General features: G+C 43.1%; 1 pseudogene across 1 annotated transcript; it reads left to right on the forward strand.

Moving 5' to 3' along the window:
- The first annotated feature begins 2,389 nt into the window (after positions 1–2,389).
- On the forward strand, positions 2,390–16,827 carry LOC118455493 (protein NLRC3-like; annotated as a pseudogene). The gene is made up of 7 exons (XR_015719206.1): positions 2,390–2,557; positions 6,126–6,345; positions 6,493–8,293; positions 11,917–12,090; positions 12,367–12,540; positions 15,711–15,757; positions 15,906–16,827. The product of XR_015719206.1 is annotated as a protein NLRC3-like (transcript).
- The last annotated feature ends 3,194 nt before the right edge of the window (positions 16,828–20,021 follow it).

Consider the following 20,021-nt stretch of genomic DNA (forward strand, 5'->3'; position numbering starts at 1 on the left):
TGTTTCACAGTGACTGAGATCTTCAGTGGGGGTGGACATGCTCCTGTACAGACCTCTGAGGAGAACCAAGGTGCAGTCAAAGAGTCCAGTCTGTCCTCACAGATGTGAACATGTGGTTTCATCAGGTCTGCTGTCAGCTAGCAGGCTCACATCAGAATCACTGTTCCTGAAAAACACAGTCTGTGTGACATCATCAGTCAGCTGATCGTCCCAGATCTGAATGGTTTCTGTCTCTACTGAGGAAGTCAGAGAATATCACTGAGGTGTGGATCAGGTCTGAGTGAGCTGTGGAGGGACAGCTTTAAACAGTCCACAGGTCTCACGTCCTGCTCAGTCTGGTAGCAGATACCTCGTATTGTTCCAGATGTGCTGACATCACCAGCAGCAGCAGCACAGCTGTGTGATACGATGAATCTCAGTTATTGATCCAACACACAGTAAATACAAAGATCAGGATTTCTGAGAGTAATCATTATGAGTCTGAACACATGATCACTGAATGTTAGTCTCCACAATAATAAGCTAACACAACCAAACACAGCTTTCAGCTCTTATTTTGAAACTGGCTTATTTAGAGAGCTGTGATGTGAGCGTGCCTGGCTCTGAGGCACTTGGGTCAGCCTCTGTTGTTTAGAAGTGTTACAGACTGTGAATGACACAGACCTGTCAGTTTTCATGTTTGTCTGTAACACAGCTCAGGGGCTCCATGCTGAACGCATCCATCCAGTGTTATTGATCCAGTACTAATACCAGCATTGGGATCAATACTACAATACACAATCACATGTGTCCACGTGATGTATTTGACCAGCTTTATTCATTAATGATCAATCAACTTATTTACTGCATCTGAGTCCAGCTTCATTTAAATGATCAACCCATGAAAATGACATCAGTCCTACAGAAGCACTTAATGCTAACAGGAAGTCATTGATTAAGGTGGAATAACACAGAGACACAACCACTCACAGTTAACCTGACCCCACTAACTGCATGTGTTGGGACTGTGGGAGGAAGCCGGAGTACCGGAGAGGACGCACACAAACACGGGAGAACATGAAGCTCAGCACTGAAACAAAGATGGTGGATTGGACCTCAGGACCAGGCGCGTAATTTCCAGGGGGTTACAGGGGTCATGACCCCCCAATAATCAGATCCAGCCAATATAATTTCATCATTCCAGTTTATAAAATTATGAATTATCTTGCATAAATAGCTTGTCGAGTTTCTTTAATCGTTTCAATTATTATCAGCAAAATAGTTCCATGTTTAATCATCTAGTAATGTAACCCCGCCTCCTCCACCGCGTACTTGGTATTACCCAACCAGCTTTCTCTACCAAACCTTCACTGTTTGCTGTGTTTGTTAGCACAGTCGCTGGTGCCAGAGACTGTCAGTGACTTCAGTCTGAGGGTTTGAAGTTTCCATGTCTGTGTGATGTGTGGTGTGAAGGCTGCTGGTTAAACTGGGACTCACTGGTTAAAGCACTGAGTGCTCATAGAGAGATGCTCCATGAGTCCCAGTACAGACTACAAACATGGTGGAAACTTAGCTTTGATATCCACACACTCTGCACGTCTGTGAGTAACTGTGATGAAGATGTGCAGAGATCTGTGTACAAACAGGAGAAAGACTGTAAAGACTCTGTGCTTCTAACAGCCTCTGTTAACATATGTGAGGCTGTTTGTTGTTGTTGCCATGGAGCTTTTCACTGTTTGGGTCAGCAGGTCATGTGATCAGGTTTGTTCTGTGAAAGCTCGACGATGGTTCAGTGTCAGGGTTTGTTTGCATTCATCAATAAATATCTAAATAAATCAAAGACTCCATGTTTGTTCTTTCATCATGTGACCTCTGCTCATCCATCTCTGTGTGTATCAGGATACATTTAGTTCATAATACACAGAAAAATCAGAGTTATTACCTGTAATAAATGTGAAAGTAAAGATTCCTGCAGTGATAACCAGGCAGCACTGAAACACATCCAAGCTGTCACCACGGTAACAGCACCGTCCATCCACAGGTGAGGGGAGGAGCAAAAAGAGGGACTTTCACCATTTTATACTAAAAACACTCAACTAATGTTTCTAATATGAAACAAATAAGCCCACATTAATGTGAGCATTTATTCAATCATAATAATAATGATTTCCTCCTGATCTCATTTCCATAGCAGAGAAAACTGTGGTGTATATTGAGGTGGAGGGTGTGGTCTATGGCTCAGGTGTAGAGTGAGGGTGGGGTGCACCACAGCAGCATGCTGGGACTGCTGAGGGTGGAGGAGGGAGTGATGATGACATCAGAGCTGCAGCAAAGCAGTCAGCAGCACAGAGACCAGTGAATACACAGTCTGTTCATCTTTGCATAGATACAATATATAGCACAATATTGAATGACAGAGACACGCTGTGTGAGCTTCCACAGATACACTGACGTCAGTATCCAGAGTCCTCCTGCTGCTCCCCCCTCAGAGCCCCGTGATCAGCACCAACACATTCAGTTAGATGACAGAGTCCAGCTGCAGCTAGAATCAGCTCCCCTCTGTGAACAACAGCACAGCGTCAGTGTTTCACACTCAGTGAAAGGAGGAAACAGCAGAAGAACACCATGTGTGCTACGTTTCCCAGGACACACTACAAACTGCACAAATACAGAGCAGCACGTGGAAGGACCTGGAGCTGCATTTAAAGAGAAAAGACAGCGTGATGTCCTGTATGGACAGGTGGAAGGAACCAAGTCCTCAGCTGAAACACTCGTGTTTGTCCACAGACAGGAAACACAGCAGGAAACTTTCTCACAGAAGTGCAGCTCATGGATAACACACTTCCTGTCAGTCAGAATGAGCTGGAGCCAAACACAGAAAGGTGTTTTTGTCCAGATGAGCCCAGAGAAGAAACACGAGTGTTCACAGACATCAGAAGCTCAGAGAGGTGAAACATGAGGTTGGAGTCCTCGTCAGCATTCAGAAGAGCTGCTGTGAAACCCTGAGTACTCATGACAGACTCTGATGGCACAAACACATCATGATTCAAACACAAAGACAAACATGGAGCTCCTGATCCTCCTGCATGAGTACAAGCTGACATGAGCGCTGTGTCTGAGAGTGTCTCCCTGTCACAGTGACAATAACACAGCTGCTGCTCACAGTCATTAAACTGACCTGAGGTCAGCTGCTAGGACGTCTCTGTGCTCCTTACATATGAACCATGTGACCTCACATCAGTGCTGTGGATGACTGTAGTCATAGAAGAGTAGAGCTGTAGCAGGTGGTGTGAGGAGGAGGAGGAGGTGGTGTATTCTAGTTAACGCAGTACTGAAACACTCCAGCAGAGGGCGCTGTTAAGTCCTTATTGTAATACAGTTACTGTGTGCAGTTATACTTCATACATAATCTGCACTTATTTCCATCAGACATGCTGTCAGTAAATGATTGGTTTCTATTTATTCTACTTCCTGTTGACTAGTTTTATTAAAGTGAAACATTAAAGCTGATGGTGTGACTGGATGTACACTGGTGCTGGAGTTCACCTCCATGTGTCCACACACTGTGTCTGATAAGGATGTGCGGAAGTGCTTCAGGAAGGTGAATGGACGCAAAGCTACTGGATTCCCGGCCACGTCAGGAGGATTGGAGAGGCTCCTGACGGAGCTGCTGTCAGATGCCAGAACTGGAGGAAACTCATTCACCCTCACAGAAGGCCTTCAAAATAAATGTACGCAGAGGCTGTTATATCAAAAGCTGCAAAATCGGCCATAAACCAAATTAAAATGTGAGCAGTGAGAGGTTACAGTTTTCTCAGTCAAACTGCAAAATGCATCAGTACATTTCCATATTTTTATATCTATAAAAAGAAAGCTGACACTTGCAAGACTTTATCAAAGGTGTGAGCATCACAGCCTTTGTGTCAAAGTAGCTGAGGATAAAACACAGAAAAACATGAAGGAGATTTTCCTGGCCTGGGATTTTATAAAAATATTCTGCAGTAGATCAAAAACACAATAAAGTCATTAATCAACATCTGAACATTACCTGATGCTGCTTAAGTGAAGCAAAGTTACAGAGGTTTGATTACAGACACAGATAAGCGTTTTGAAATAATTTAAAAAAGGTTCAATTTGTTCAGTAGCCAACAGAGGCTTTCTTTTTGGAAGTAAGTAAAAGGGAAAAATCAGCGGCCGACAGCGCTGCAAACAACGGTAGACTTGTGCATAACAATCAAGCGTATAATGCAGGAAACAGATTTTTAGACGGGAAACTGTTCTTGAAGTACAGAGACAGAGAGCTCTGCATGAAGTGTGATTTTATCGAGGTGGAAGCAAAACAGCAAAAGTCAGAGGGAATCCATGACAACGTTTATGTGAAGCGTAGTTTGGATCTTCTTTTGCTGCTGGTTCAGTTAATATTATCTGGAGAGAGATCAAACCTGCAGCTTCAGAATCAGCACAAAAAGGATGTAAACACAAAGCGCGGACCTGCCGAAGCATCAGAATCAGCGAGCTGTCGGCTTTCAGCCCGACCGTGTCCGTGCCGTCAGGTGAGAAAGGCGACATCTCACTGATCGTTGGCGGGTCCGTGCTTTGTGTTTACGTCTCTGTGCAGAATCCTTGTACCTGCTCTCATTTACTGTTTTTTTTCCTGTCCCGTTTGGATCTTCAGCCATCAGAATTGTTGTCTGAAGGCCAAGAAAGATGCCAGGCGGATTTACTTTACCAATGACAAGTATAAAAGTCTAAATGTGCTGCTCTTTCCAACCTTTACCATCAATGAAACTGTGGAGCTAGAGCAGAGAGGGGTCGAGCTCACACAGTTTGAACATGATGGGTTGTATTTAAAGAAATGCAGCTTCGTTACTTTGTTACTTCCTAACAGTTTTCTGTAAGTTTGAGAGCTCTGAGTAACCCTGTGACTCTTCCTCCTGCAGCTGAATGTTCAGGCTGCTGCGTGTTGTAACATCTAGGACACTACAACACAGAGCGAACACCATCCCCACTGACACAGCGGCCAGGGAGGCAGAAGAACATCAAGAAGGCCCTGAGTAAATGTGGTTATCCCAGCTGGACTTTTGTCACAGCTGGAAAAGCTCCTAAAGAAAGCTCCAGCCGATCCAGGAGAGAAGGACAACCGCTGCCCAAGAGAAAACCTGTAGTGATCCCGTACGTGTCAGGAGTATCGGAGCAGCTGAGACACATTTTTTCTAAACACCAGGTCCCTGTGGCTTTTAAACCCCAAAACACGCTGCGCCAAAAACTGGTCCACCCCAAGGATCGGGTCCCCCGACACAAACAGAGTAACATAGTGTAGCTGTTAAGTGCAGGAGGATTGCCAGGATTTATACATCGGGGAAACCAAACAACCTCTGACTACAACACAGAAGAGCTACCTCGTCAGGCCAGGACTCTGCAGTCTATTCACACCTACAGGCCAGTGGACACTCTTTCAATGATGAGGATGTAACATCCTGGACAGGGAGGAACGCTGGTTTGAGGGCGGAGTCAAGGAGGCCATTTACGTGAAAAGGGAAAGACCATCTCTGAATCGAGGAGGGGGCCTAAGGGAACATCTGTCACCATCTTACAGTGCTGTGATTGCAGCCATTCCCCAACTCTCTGTGAAAGGGATTCATGGACATTGATCAGTGGTCTTTGATCAGTGGGTTTTGGTCAGTGGTTGTTGATCAATGGTTGTTGATCAATGGTCATGATAATTTGCATAATTAGATTAAGGAACTCCACAATCTTGTGGGGATAGGTTAATTGGATAATCCAAATTGTCACTAGGTGTGAATGTGCGAATGAATGTAAGTGCGAATGGTTGTCTGTCCCTATGTGTTGGCCCTGCGACAGACTGGCGACCTGTCCAGGGTGTACCCCGCCTCTCGCCCTATGACAGCTGGGATAGGCTCCAGCGCCCCCCGCGACCCTGAAAAGGATAAGCGGAAGCGAATGGATGGATGGAGATTAAGGAACTGACCTCCCAGCCCATTGTTCCTCCACTGGGCTGGTTTCAGTCATTATGCAGATGTGCTGTTTATAAGTTCTGTTCACAGTCATCTCCATGCTGCTCTTTGTAGACCAGTGGATTGTCAGTGTGTCCAACATGGATCTGATGTTTGGCTCCATGATTTCAGTCTGATGGTTCATTCATAAATATTCTGTTCCAGCTGCTGGAGGACAACATCATCACTTTTGTGAAGAACGAGCTGAAGAAGATCCAGAAGGTTCTGAGTCCAGATTACCCAGAATGCTTAGAGAGTCAGACGAGCAGCAGCAGAGAGGCATTTGTGAAGATCACAGTGGACTTCCTGAGGAGAATGAAGCAGGAGGAGCTGGCTGACCGTCTGCAGAGACGTAAGAGGATTTATCTAAAGATTTAAGCTGCTGGATAAATGAACATTTTCCAAGATGGAAGCAACATGGTTTAAAGATTCATTCTTTTTGGAATTAAGTCTTTATTTCGCCTTTCAAATTATGTTTTTCATATTTCTTCTCATTCAGAACTTCAAGCTGCAGTTTGTCCCCGTAACCTTAAATCTGCACTGAAGAAGAAGTTCCAGTGTGTGTTTGAGGGCATCGCTAAAGCAGGAAACCCAACCCTTCTGAATCAGATCTACACAGAGCTCTACATCACAGAGGGAGGGACTGCAGAGGTCAATGATGAACATGAGGTCAGACAGATTGAAACAGCATCCAGGAAACCAGACAGACCAGAAACAACAATCAGACAAGAAGACATCTTTAAAGCCTCACCTGGAAGAGATGAACCAATCAGAACAGTGCTGACAAAGGGAGTGGCTGGCATTGGGAAAACAGTCCTAACACAGAAGTTCACCCTGGACTGGGCTGAAGACAAAGCCAACCAGGACATCCAGTTCATATTTCCATTCACTTTCAGAGAGCTGAATGTGCTGAAAGAGGAAAAGTTCAGCTTGGTGGGACTTGTTCATCACTTCTTTACTGAAACCAAAGAAGCAGGAATCTGCAGCTTTGAAGACTTCCAGGTTGTGTTCATCTTTGATGGTCTGGATGAGTGTCGACTTCCTCTGGACTTCCACAAAACTACAATCCTAACTGACCCTAGAAAGTCCACCTCAGTGGATGTGCTGCTGATAAACCTCATCAGGGGGAAACTGCTTCCCTCTGCTCGCCTCTGGATAACCACACGACCTGCAGCAGCCAGTCAGATCCCTCCTGACTGTGTTGGCATGGTGACAGAGGTCAGAGGGTTCACTGACCCACAGAAGGAGGAGTACTTCAGGAAGAGATTCAGAGATGAGGAGCAGGCCAGCAGGATCATCTCCCACATCAAGACATCACGAAGCCTCCACATCATGTGCCACATCCCAGTCTTCTGCTGGATCACTGCTACAGTTCTGGAGGATGTGCTGGAAACCAGAGAGGGAGGACAGCTGCCCAAGACCCTGACTGAGATGTACATCCACTTCCTGGTGGTTCAGACCAAAGTGAAGAAGGTCAAGTATGATGGAGGAGCTGAGACAGATCCACACTGGAGTCCAGAGAGCAGGAAGATGATGAAGTCTCTGGGAAAACTGGCTTTTGATCAGCTGCAGAAAGGAAACCTGATCTTCTATGAATCAGACCTGACAGAGTGTGGCATCGATATCAGAGCAGCCTCAGTGTACTCAGGAGTGTTCACACAGATCTTTAAAGAGGAGAGAGGACTGTACCAGGACAAGGTGTTCTGCTTCATCCATCTGAGTGTTCAGGAGTTTCTGGCTGCTCTTCATGTCCATCTGACCTTCATCAACTCTGGACTCAATCTGCTGGAAGAACAACAAACAACCTCTACATGGTCTAAACTATTTAACAAACTAAAACTTCAATCTCTCCACCAGAGTGCTGTGAACAAGGCCTTACAGAGTCCAAATGGACACCTGGACTTGTTCCTCCGCTTCCTCCTGGGTCTTTCACTGCAGACCAATCAGAGTCTCCTACGAGGTCTGCTGACACAGACAGGAAGTAGCTCACAGACCAATCAGGAAACAGTCCAGTACATCAAGAAGAATCTCAGTGAGAATCTGTCTGCAGAGAAAAGCATCAATCTGATCCACTGTCTGAATGAACTGAATGATCGTTCTCTAGTGGAGGAGATCCAACAGTCCCTGAGATCAGGAAGTCTCTCCACAGATGAACTGTCTTCTGCTCAGTGGTCAGCTCTGGTCTTCATCTTACTGTCATCAGAAAAAGATCTGGATGTGTTTGACCTTAAGAAATTCTCTGCTTCAGAGGAGGCTCTTCTGAGGCTGCTGCCAGTGGTCAAAGCCTCCAACAAAGCTCTGTAAGTAAATCTGTGATCATGTTTATTTTTAAAATGTTGATTAAAAGTGGTCACAGATTTCTTCCATGACACATCCATGTCCTAAAACTATGAGCCTACGTAGTTGTATAGTATAAAAGAAAAAAGGAGAACTTTTGACCACAATATTGTAACTTGAATGAACTTTTGATACAGCCTTCAAACACTTAAGGAGCTTAAAATGTTTTGATCTATGAACCCACATTAAACACTCTAGTTAACCCTTTAAAATCGGTCGGAGCGGGCACGCTCTGTTTTGCATAACTATTTTTAAATCCCGGTAGCTCTGCAACCACGTAAGCTAGTGCAATAATTTTTTTTGCATATGAAACCGGAGGAGTTGTACTTACATCTTATGCCATCAGCTTGTCTTCGGTCACAGTTTCCTTCCACATATAGCTTTGCAAAAACTGCATAAAAAGCACTTGCAGCAACAAAAACATAATATTCCAGAAACACGCTTTGCCGATCCAATCAGCTGTTTGTAACACTTCCTACGTCCATCAGCACGAACTATCGCATGTCCGCCATGACCTGCCTGAAACCGAAAGTGACATCATTTTGTGGAAATGTAGTTTTTTACCATATAGCCTCATGAGCCTATACTGGTGTTTTTAAAAGTTATGTTTGACTTTATGACTTTCTGTGTGGTTTCTGGGATGCTTAGGACTCATATTGCACTGCTGGAAATAGTTTATTTTGATGCATATGCTGCTTTTTTGCAAATTTGCATTATAATATTTATTTTTGTTTTTCCTGCAGTATATAAAAATTGGTGTATTTCAAAAATAAAACTATGAAGACACTCAAAATAAATTTCCTGTGGTGGGAAACTATTTTGTGCAACTTTTTTGTATTTACAGTTTTGAGGGATAAGCCTCTTAAATTTCTCTAACTAGAAATATATGTTAAAAAAACAAAAACAATTTTCAATATTTTTGTAGTTTATTGCACTTTTTTGCAATTTATATAATTACTATGCACTTAATGCATACATATTATTAAAATTTAGACTGTAATGGTTGTATTGATGTATAGCAACTTGAAATGCTCCCAAAAATGGCTCCACAGCATGTAAAAATATAATATAAGCTCTGGCTGACTTGGTTCTATGGTAGGTCTTAAAGGGTTAAACTCTAAAAACAGAACATTAAAATCTGTATGTCTGCAAATGTATGTGCATTGATGTGATCATGCGTGGAGATCTGAGGTTGGTTGGTAGGATGGACCCATGTGCAGAATCACATGTGTGCTAATATTTCTTTGTTTGGATTTTTGAGAATTTGGTTCTTTTGTCGTTTCTTTCGGTATGTAGCCTCAGGCTGGTTCACCTGAATCAGGGGTGTGGTGTGTTGATTGTTATTTATTGATATATATTATTTCTATTCTAGAATTTATTAAAATATTAACATTTTAGTAATTTGGGGTATTTTTTTGTTTATTATTAACAGGAACACAGTTGAAAGTAACTGCATTGTTGGGATTGTCTAAATGATTAGTAGGAACTACTTCTTCCACCTGTCACAGTAATGTGTGAAATACAGCTGTAAAAATGCTTCACAGCTGACGTGTGCTCGTTCACTCAGGTGATGATCTTAAGCGAGTCATGTGTGAAGATATTTCAGCTCCACAAACTGCCAAGATGCTAGTTGTGAGAATTGTGGCAGGGGTGAAAACCTCTTCCAACACAAATAAAAGTAAATCTTAACACAGAGTAGTGCTGCAGGCAGGTACTATCCCTGTATAGAGGGAGGAAATATGTAGCTGGCAGTGTTGTATAGCACGGTTGCTAAACTTTGGAAAGTGACTTAAATCCAGGTTCCGGAGTTTTCTGTCTATGTTTAAATGATGGGAATTCACTGCATCTTTAAAACTACAAATCCCATTTGTTCAAATTGTAGATCATTTAAAGTTGACTATAGACTAGCTATTTTAAAAATATACAGTGTACTGAGAGTAAAACAGCAGCTGTTGGCTTTAAGCAACAAAAATACAATTCAAAATATTTAATATAGGAAAGAGAGAGAAAATAACACCATCCATCCATCCATTTTCTTCCGCTTATCCGGGGCCGGGTCGTGGGGGCAGCAGCCCAAGCAGAGAAGCCCAGACCTCCCTCTCCCCAGCCACCTCCTCCAGCTTGTCCGGGGGAACACCAAGGCGTTCCCAGGCCAGCCGAGAGATATAATCTCTCCAGCGTGTCCTGGGTCTGCCCTGGGGGCTCCTCCCGATGGGACATGCCCAGAACACCTTGCCCTGGAGGCATCCTTGTCAGATGCCCAAACCACCTCAACTGACTCCTTTCAATGGCCTTTCTGGATGGCTGAACTCCTCTCCCTATCTCTAAGGGAGAGGCCAGCCACCCTTCGGAGGAAGCTCATTTCCGTCGCTTGTATCCATGATCTCGTTCTTTCGGTCACTACCCACAGCTCGCCACCATAGGTGAGGGTAGGGACATAGATCGATGGGTGAATTGAGAGCTTCGCTTTTACGCTCAGCTCTCTCTTCACCACGATGGATCGGTACACGGTCCGCATCACTGCAGCCACAGCACCAATCCACCTATTGTTCTCCCGCCTCCTTCTCCCATCGCTCGTGAACAAGACCCCGAGATACTTAAACTCCTCCACTTGGGGCAGGAACTTGTCCCTGACCCGGAGTGGGCACTCCACCCTAAGGACCATGGCCTCAGATTTGGAGGTGCTGATCCTCATTCCCGCTGCCTCACACTTGGCTGCAAACCGTTCCATCACCCGATGAAGCCAACAGAACCACATCATCTGCGAAAACCTGAGATGAGATTCTGAGACCCCCCCAGGTGAAAGCCTTCCGCCACTTGGCTATGCCTAGAAATTCTGTCCATAGAAATTATGAACAGAATCAGTGACAAAGGGCAGCCCTGGTGGAGCCCATCACCCACCGGACTTATTACTATCCAACTTATTGCCGGCTATGCCAACCAAGCTCTTGCAATGGTTGTAAAAGGATAGAATGGCCCGTAGCAATGGCCATGAAATGTTTCTCAGTTTTATTATTTTCAGTCACATCTGTTTTTGATTATTAATTGAATATTTTAAAATTCAGGCTTTTTATGTTATACAAAACATCATATTTTCTTATGATGTCTTCTATTGATTCTGAAGGAATAGTTTTCATCAGTATCGCAGATACCAGCCTGAATTTTTCTTTGTATTGGATCAGAAAGGAAATCAGTGGCATCACACATCACTTACAGCAACTTCAGTACCACTTCATTTTAATAAACTGGGGGGAGGTGCACCAAGATTCAGTATGAGGTAAAGAATTATTTTTAACTGTAAGGTTGGAGAAATCTGTTGTTGGAAATTGGAAGAACAGGTCATCTTAAAAATCACTGCATTGTAGTTTTATTCAGGCCCCTTCAATCTGTGATTGCTGTTGCTTTGCATTGTAAATGCTACTATTACAAAGGTCACAAATATTAGTGTATGTGTGTGTTATTGGGTAATAAACCAAAAGAACAGAATCTACCAGCACCTCACTGATTTCTGCTTAAAAACAACAAAAAAAGCAATAAAGCTCTGATTTGTTTTGTTGATCTTGTCTCCCTTCCCGCTTGATTTCAGACTGAGTGGTTGTAACCTGTCAGACAGAAGCTGTGAAGCTCTATCCTCAGTCCTGAGCTCCCAATCCTCCCGTCTGACAGAGCTGGATCTGGGTAACAACAACCTGCAGGATCCAGGCGTGAAGCTTCTGTCTGCTGGGATGAAGAGTCAATACTGCAAACTGGAAACGCTGAGGTCAGATCAAGCAATATCGATTTTTTTTTCATACAATTAACATCATTTAATCAATTTCATTTGGAAAAAATTAACAGTGTTTATGTTTTTTTTTTTTTTAATGAATCCATCCAAGTCACAGTAAACTGCCACATTTGACTTTTGCAACATGAGGCAATATGGATTCCAGCATGTCCTGAAACAGAGTTGAAATATTGTAAATGTAGTAGCTCCTCATGGCACCATGAATATACTTTAACACAAGTGTTTCATGTCTTCTTGTCATCATTTTTTCAGACTGAGTGGCTGTAACCTGTCAGACAGAAGCTGTGAAACACTGTCCTCAGTGCTGAGCTCCCAGTCCTCTAGTCTGACAGAGTTGGATCTGGGTAACAACAACCTGCAGGATTCAGGACTGAAGCTTCTATTTTCTGCAGTGGAAAGTCCAAAGTGTACACTTGGAATTCTCAGGTCAGGATTCAGTCTTTTCTGATGATGATTTAAAACCTGAGTCAGGTCGATAAATGGCTTCCTCATTTGCAACAGACATGATTTGTCAAATCACCTGATATCTAACCCAAAGGTCCTGTGTTTTACTACAAAATCAAAGTAGTAAAACATCTTAATATGTATCTAAGAGAACATATATGTTCAAGTTTCAGCACAAAAATATTAATCAGATTTTTTCCCTGGATCATGTGTGTACCCTCCTGGTTGGAGCTCCAGCAGCCTGTATCAGTGAATGTGACTTTAAATGAAATTGCTGCCCCTGTCAGGAAGAGGTCTGAGTGACAAACAAAACAGCAAATATGAGCACTGCATGTGTCTGAGACGACACAGATTCAGACCTGAATGAGACACTAACTTTGTCTCTGAGAGATAACTTTTATTATTAAATACACTTAATTTCTCATCTGTGTAGAGAATGTAGAGTTTGACATGCTAATATTACAAAATGCAAAATCACACTGACTCACAAAGAAATTGTTTTGGAGTATTTATGGTTCAGCTGATGAAATTGTTCAAACAAACCAGTAATTTACACAGAAACAGCACAAGTGAAACTTTTTTGGGGGACTTACCACTAAGCTTGTCCTGGTACACCTGTAGAGCCCAGCTTCTATGGACCGTGTGCTTAAGTTCTGTGCTGCTCTGATTTATTGCCCGTGCTGTCTTTCAGTTCAGCTTTGTTGAGCCTCTGGTAGGATTTTTGAATGTTAGACACTTTTTTTACATGACCTGTGTAAAAACAAATCAGTAAACACATTAAGCTGAAGTAAGATGCACAATTTGAAAAATGGGGCACAAAAAATGTTGCTGCTTTCTGGAAAGTGCGTCTAAGAAGACCCAATGGAGAAAGTGAAGAGAAGAATCAAAGATTAAGAAGAAGAAAATGGCAGAGGCAGTTTCTCTTGGACTGCCTGCAGATGGGGCAAGACTCTAGAAGCAGGGATGATTGGAGAAAATGTAAAGAGGCCATATGATAAACCAGGAGATGAATACTCTGGTATTCTGGGGATAGAGGGAGTGAGGGGGAGAGATTCCAGTAAATGATGAAGGTAAGAAAGAAACCAAAGCAAGTGGGGAACTAAAAACATGTGGACAGACTCATAATTAGGCCAAAGACACATTAAAGGAATTATTACAGGTTTAGAGACAGGGATGGATATGGAGGAGCTTAGCATGAATTTGCATTGAGGAAAAAATAGCAACGAGCATCAGAGGTGAGGAAACAGTTAGGAAAACTAAAAGGATGTACTGGCAGGAATACTGCAGTACTTTAGGAAGAACTACACCAATTCAGAATGTGTGGAGTACAGTTAAGAACATGAAGACAGGAAACAACAGCAGTGTTCGTAAAGTAAATTCAAACTCCTTAAATGCAGCTGGTTGAGTTGAAAACAATGGAGAATGATTCTGTTAAGTTGTTTATTCTCTATAGAAATGGAGCAGAAGGAGTGCATGCAGAGCTGGACGTGGGCTGTATATACATGCGTGTGTCTGTGTTGTCTGTGAGCAGAGAAAACAAAGCGCTTTTGATTCTCCCACAATGAGTGAAATATAAATGTAGTTTACATAATACCTATTAAACAGTTGAAATAATAATGATGCTTCAACAACAACTCCTCTCGACACACATTAACAGGCCGTGCAATAAACTAATAACCACAAAGGTCCTGACAGGTAATAAACCTGTTATTACTTACAGTGGCTTCATAAACGCACTGATGGAAATGTCCAGTGTATCATAAGCCAGCCAGTCCTGTTGCTGCAATTAACGTCTTCACCAGAAACTGTCACCATCAGGCTTCAACAGCAGTTTCCAGTATTAATATTATTAATGAGCTACAGGTAGTATGGATGGGAAAATGCAGAGATGCTGGGCAAACATTTTGATCAAATCCACAGTGGGAATAATTGAAGTGATGACGGCAGATGTGAGAGAACAAAAATGAATCATATTGAAATGTTAAATCAGGAAAATCCTGGAGAGGAGGATAGCTCTAATGTTCAGTTTGTGATGTTTGAATTCAAAGCAGCTCTTAAATGCATAAAAATGACTTCACCTGGGAAGGATCAGGTGTGCTACATCATGATGAAGCAGTTAGAGGATGCTCTGCTGCTCTTCTATAATAGAATATATCAGGAAGCTGGAAAGAACTGTGAAACCAGGGAAAGACCCCACTAAGACCACAGGTTATAGGCCTACAGCTCTAACATCTCATGTGGGAAAGTCATGGAAAGAATGACAGTGGACAGACTGATGTATGTGACGCAAAGAAGGCAGCTGTTTGCACCTTCTCAGCAGGGGGAGGAACACCATGGACCCAGCAGTCAGAGTCAGAGACAAGGAAAGCTCAGTGCATTAGGAGATGAGGTGTGGTTCGTATTAGCCAACTTAAATGATGGAAATGAATGAGCTGTTCCTGGTTAATATTCTGTGTTTGCTAACAGTGTTACAGACCCAGGCCTAATCTGTCATCTGTTAACATGTCCAATATCTCCTCATTTATTGGTGGATAATCCACTAACATGTTTTAATGCACAAGTTCATGTGATTTCTGTGTGCTGATAACATCCAGTCTGGTCTGTGTGGAAATAAAATAATGAAACCAGACGAGGTCATTTCTGGAGACGTTGTGGGATTGTTGCTCCTGCTGGACTCGGTCTTTGGCTCGCTGCTGCTGATTAAAAGTTGGAGGTAAACAGGTCGGCTAAAAAAGCTGAAGGGAGATGGCTCATAAACAAGTGACCGCCACTTTATTAGGTCACAGGTGTACTGTACCTGAGACAGTGGCCACTGTGTACCTAATGAAGTGTCAGCCATGTTAAATGTGTTTCCAAGAGGAGAAAACCAGCTGGCAGCAAAGGCAGGGAGGTGTCCTTTCCACCTAAACAGAAGAGGAATATAAAGATAATGAAGGTCACAGTTTGAATCAGTCGTATTTCATTCAATGCAGTGATGAACTGATCTAGGATCAGTCCAATCATCATCAGTTTGATCCACGTATGGATTGAAGTGTATTTGTGAAAATGTTGGACTGTTCCTTTATCAGTGTGTAACAGTGTGTGTATGAGAGCCATGTAATGTCCATGTGTGCATGCTGACTGTGCTGCTCTGACCCCCCTCCTCCTTTCAGGGTGGAGCCTGCTGGAGTCCGATGGTTGAGACCAGGTCTGAGGAAGTGTAAGTGTGTTTTTAATGGGATTCATGAAAACAAAGCAGCACACATTCAACCATCTTCATCATGTCAGGAGTCATCATCAAAGTGTCAATCAGTGAACAGATGATGGATCAATAACTGCAGCTGGATTGTGTTTGTTCTCTCCATCAGATTCCTGTCAACTCACAATCGACACAAACACAGTGAACACAGAGCTCCAACTGTCTGACAACAACAGGAAGGTGACACATGTGTGGAGGAGGTTCAGTCATATCCTGATCATCCAGACAGATTTGATGTTTATCATCAGCTGCTGTGTAGAAATGGTCTGACTGGTCGCTGTTACTGGGAGGTCGAGTGGAGAGGAAGAGTTGATATATCAGTGAGTTACAGAAGCATCAGAAGGAAAGGAGGCAGTAATGACTGTGTGTTTGGATGCAATGATCAGTCCTGGAGTCTGATCTGCTATGATGATGGTCCTCATTATGTCTGGCACAATAACAGACAGACATCCATCTCCTCCTCCTCCTCTTCCTCCTCCTCCTCCTCCTCTGTCTCTAACAGAGCAGCAGTGTATGTGGACTGTCCTGCTGGCACTCTGTCCTTCTACAGAGTCTCCTCTGACACTCTGATCCACCTCCACACCTTCAACACCACATTCACTCAAACTCTTTATCCTGGGTTTATGTTCTGGCCTCCTGGTTCCTCAGTGTCCCTGTGCTGAGTGGGGTGTAAAGAGTGCCTCCTGTTACAGAAACACTCTGACTGTTGAACAGATAGTTCAGTCTGTACATGTCTGTCTCTTTCACTCACAAACACATTTTCAGATTCATGGATTCAATCAGTTGATGTTTGAAACTCTTCTAAATGATTCCTTGTAAACTTCTTCCTCTTCAGTCACAAACAAACAGGAAGTGATGTCACATGTGTTCCTGTCCACACAGCAGAATGAGTCTATTGCTGACAGTGATGTACAAACAGAGTGAGCATTTCTGAGGCCCAAAATAAACTGAGTAGTTCACTGAATGAACAATGGACTGTGAGCTCAGTTCCTTCATCATTAGTATGGATTATATATGTATATGTATTATATTAGTATCCTATATATCAGGTGGTGCTGGTTTCAGTCATTGTGCAAATGTGCTGTTTGTAAGGTTGTAAAGCTGCAGTCAGCTGAGACTGAAGAAGTCACCTGATCAGTGAGCAAACGTTTGTGAAAACGTCCAGATGAACAGAATCAACCTTTTGGGATCAGCCAGCAATGCAGCATCATTGTTGTTCAGGTTCAGAGGTTTGCAGGAATGAACTGATGACCAGAAACAGCTGCAAAGTCCAATAAAATACCAGCTGGAGTTCAGCTGCATTTGAAGAAGTCAAAGAAAAGTAAGGATGGCAAAGGGCGATGTTTTCTTCCAAAGAACTGAAAACATGGTCGACGCCTCATTAGAAGAACAATCTGGACATTTGTGAGGAACTCTAACCAAGAAAGCAACACAAGAAAGCAACGTCAAACAGATCCAACAGACAGTTTCATGACTGGAAGTGTTGAGTGTAAAAATGCTACATTGCATTATTGCATCCTCTCACCACAGGAGGTGCTGTTGGCACCACTGATTGCTGATCAGCTGTTCTCTGATGATCTGATTGATACTGTGAATAACGGGACTCACTGAACTCTGTGACACAGTGAAGATTACAGAGTTTAACTTCAACATCTGACTGACGTCACACAGACAGAAGGATGAACCAGTGAGGCACAGAACACAGTTACTGGAGATACTGGATCAGCTCCATGTGAACCTCTGATGGAGAAGCTGCTGAGCCAGAGAAACATCAGGACATGACAGGCAGCTGCACTTATCTAACAACATGTAACAGAGCTGATCTATGTTAGAGGATCTATCACAGCAGCTGAAGCCAAAGTCCAACACTGGATAGCAGCTGAGCCTGTGCTGAGTGTAGTGTTACAGGAAAAGGGCAGAAACACTGACACTGGTAGCTCACAGTGATGCTGACTGGGGCACAGAGCTGAATGATGCAGCATCAGGACACTGTTTCAGTCTGACTGACAGAGAAACCTGTAGCTGTATCTACATGTGAGGCAGAGGCTACACAAGCAGCTTTCTATGTTTCACAGTGACTGAGATCTTCAGTGGGGGTGGACATGCTCCTGTACAGACCTCTGAGGAGAACCAAGGTGCAGTCAAAGAGTCCAGTCTGTCCTCACAGATGTGAACATGTGGTTTCATCAGGTCTGCTGTCAGCTAGCAGGCTCACATCAGAATCACTGTTCCTGAAAAACACAGTCTGTGTGACATCATCAGTCAGCTGATCGTCCCAGATCTGAATGGTTTCTGTCTCTACTGAGGAAGTCAGAGAATATCACTGAGGTGTGGATCAGGTCTGAGTGAGCTGTGGAGGGACAGCTTTAAACAGTCCACAGGTCTCACGTCCTGCTCAGTCTGGTAGCAGATACCTCGTATTGTTCCAGATGTGCTGACATCACCAGCAGCAGCAGCACAGCTGTGTGATACGATGAATCTCAGTTATTGATCCAACACACAGTAAATACAAAGATCAGGATTTCTGAGAGGAATCATTATGAGTCTGAACACATGATCACTGAATGTTAGTCTCCACAATAATAAGCTAACACAACCAAACACAGCTTTCAGCTCTTATTTTGAAACTGGCTTATTTAGAGAGCTGTGATGTGAGCGTGCCTGGCTCTGAGGCACTTGGGTCAGCCTCTGTTGTTTAGAAGTGTTACAGACTGTGAATGACACAGACCTGTCAGTTTTCATGTTTGTCTGTAACACAGCTCAGGGGCTCCATGCTGAACGCATCCATCCAGTGTTATTGATCAAGTACTAATACCAGCATTGGGATCAATACTACAATACACAATCACATGTATCCATGTATTTGACCAGCTTTATTCATTAATGATCAATCAACTTATTTACTGCATCTGAGTCCAGCTTCATTTAAATGATCAACCCATGAAAATGACATCAGTCCTACAGAAGCACTTAATGCTAACAGGAAGTCATTGATTAAGGTGGAATAACACAGAGACACAACCACTCACAGTTAACCTGACCCCACTAACTGCATGTGTTTGGACTGTGGGAGGAAGCCGGAGTACCGGAGAGGACGCACACAAACACGGGAGAACATGAAGCTCAGCACTGAAACAAAGATGGTGGATTGGACCTCAGGACCAGGCGCGTAATTTCTAAGGGGGTTACGGGGGTCATGACCCCCCAATAATCAGATCCAGCTACACTGAAACTGGCAATTTCATTTACTTTTACTGTTTTTAAAGCTATTAGGCTGCTTTGTGGCTCACTTAATACTAAACTAAGATACTTTCAGTGTGACTCATTTGCAGGAACACAGGCAGGATTTAAAGTGCAGAACTTTACAGTCTCTGTCTCAAAGTTGGTCTAAACATGCTAACAGCTCTTTGTTTTTTTCAGTTTTCACTGGTTTGATGTAACAAAATAAATTTTAAAGAAGCAGACAATTGTTGTTATTTTAGTTCTATAATTTCATAAATCGTGGTGTGGATCTAAGTCAACATTCAACATAAATAAGATAATGCAGCACTTTTGATGTTTGCCTTTTTATTTTCCCAGCAGTGCTCAGGTTGGTTCTCGGCTACATTTACATAACAGATGTTAATGTGTTCAGCAGCTGGACACTCATCTGAGGAAGGAACATTGGACAGGTGCTCAGTGCACAACTGCATTACAAACTTTATGTAAGACCCTGTGTTTTATTGTATTTATATATTTTTAACATTTGACTTAAACACTTGGGAAGGATGAAAATATTTTCAGGAGGAAGTTTTTCCTTCTGTCCAACTGCAGTACACGCAATACTGCGTCTCCCCCCATTATCACTGCACACTTCCTCAGGCTGGTGATGAGCGCCCCCTGGTGTCACAGTGTTGATGACGTCATGCAAAGTGAAACATAAACAGCGTCTGTTAATAAAAAATCATGTGTCCATTCTCATGTTTGCATCATGTTTCTGTAAAATCATCAGCTGTTTCTGAACCTTCTTAATTGTTTGACTCATTCCAACAGCTGTGAGCTGTGATGGAGTCAGAGCAGCTTCATCACTGATGTTCAGGTGAAGCTGAGTTTAATAAACAGTAGAAATGATCAGGATTCAGGTTGGATGTGTAAGACAAAGACATCATTTGAGATTTAAGATGAGTCATTGTTTTTCTATCCATGGTAGCTTCCACTACTGAGGCTCGGGAACAATGAAGAGGAT

Source organism: Neolamprologus brichardi, chromosome 7 (genome assembly GCF_056152115.1).
Source record: "Neolamprologus brichardi isolate AB-2024 chromosome 7, ASM5615211v1, whole genome shotgun sequence".
NCBI lineage: Eukaryota > Metazoa > Chordata > Actinopteri > Cichliformes > Cichlidae > Neolamprologus > Neolamprologus brichardi.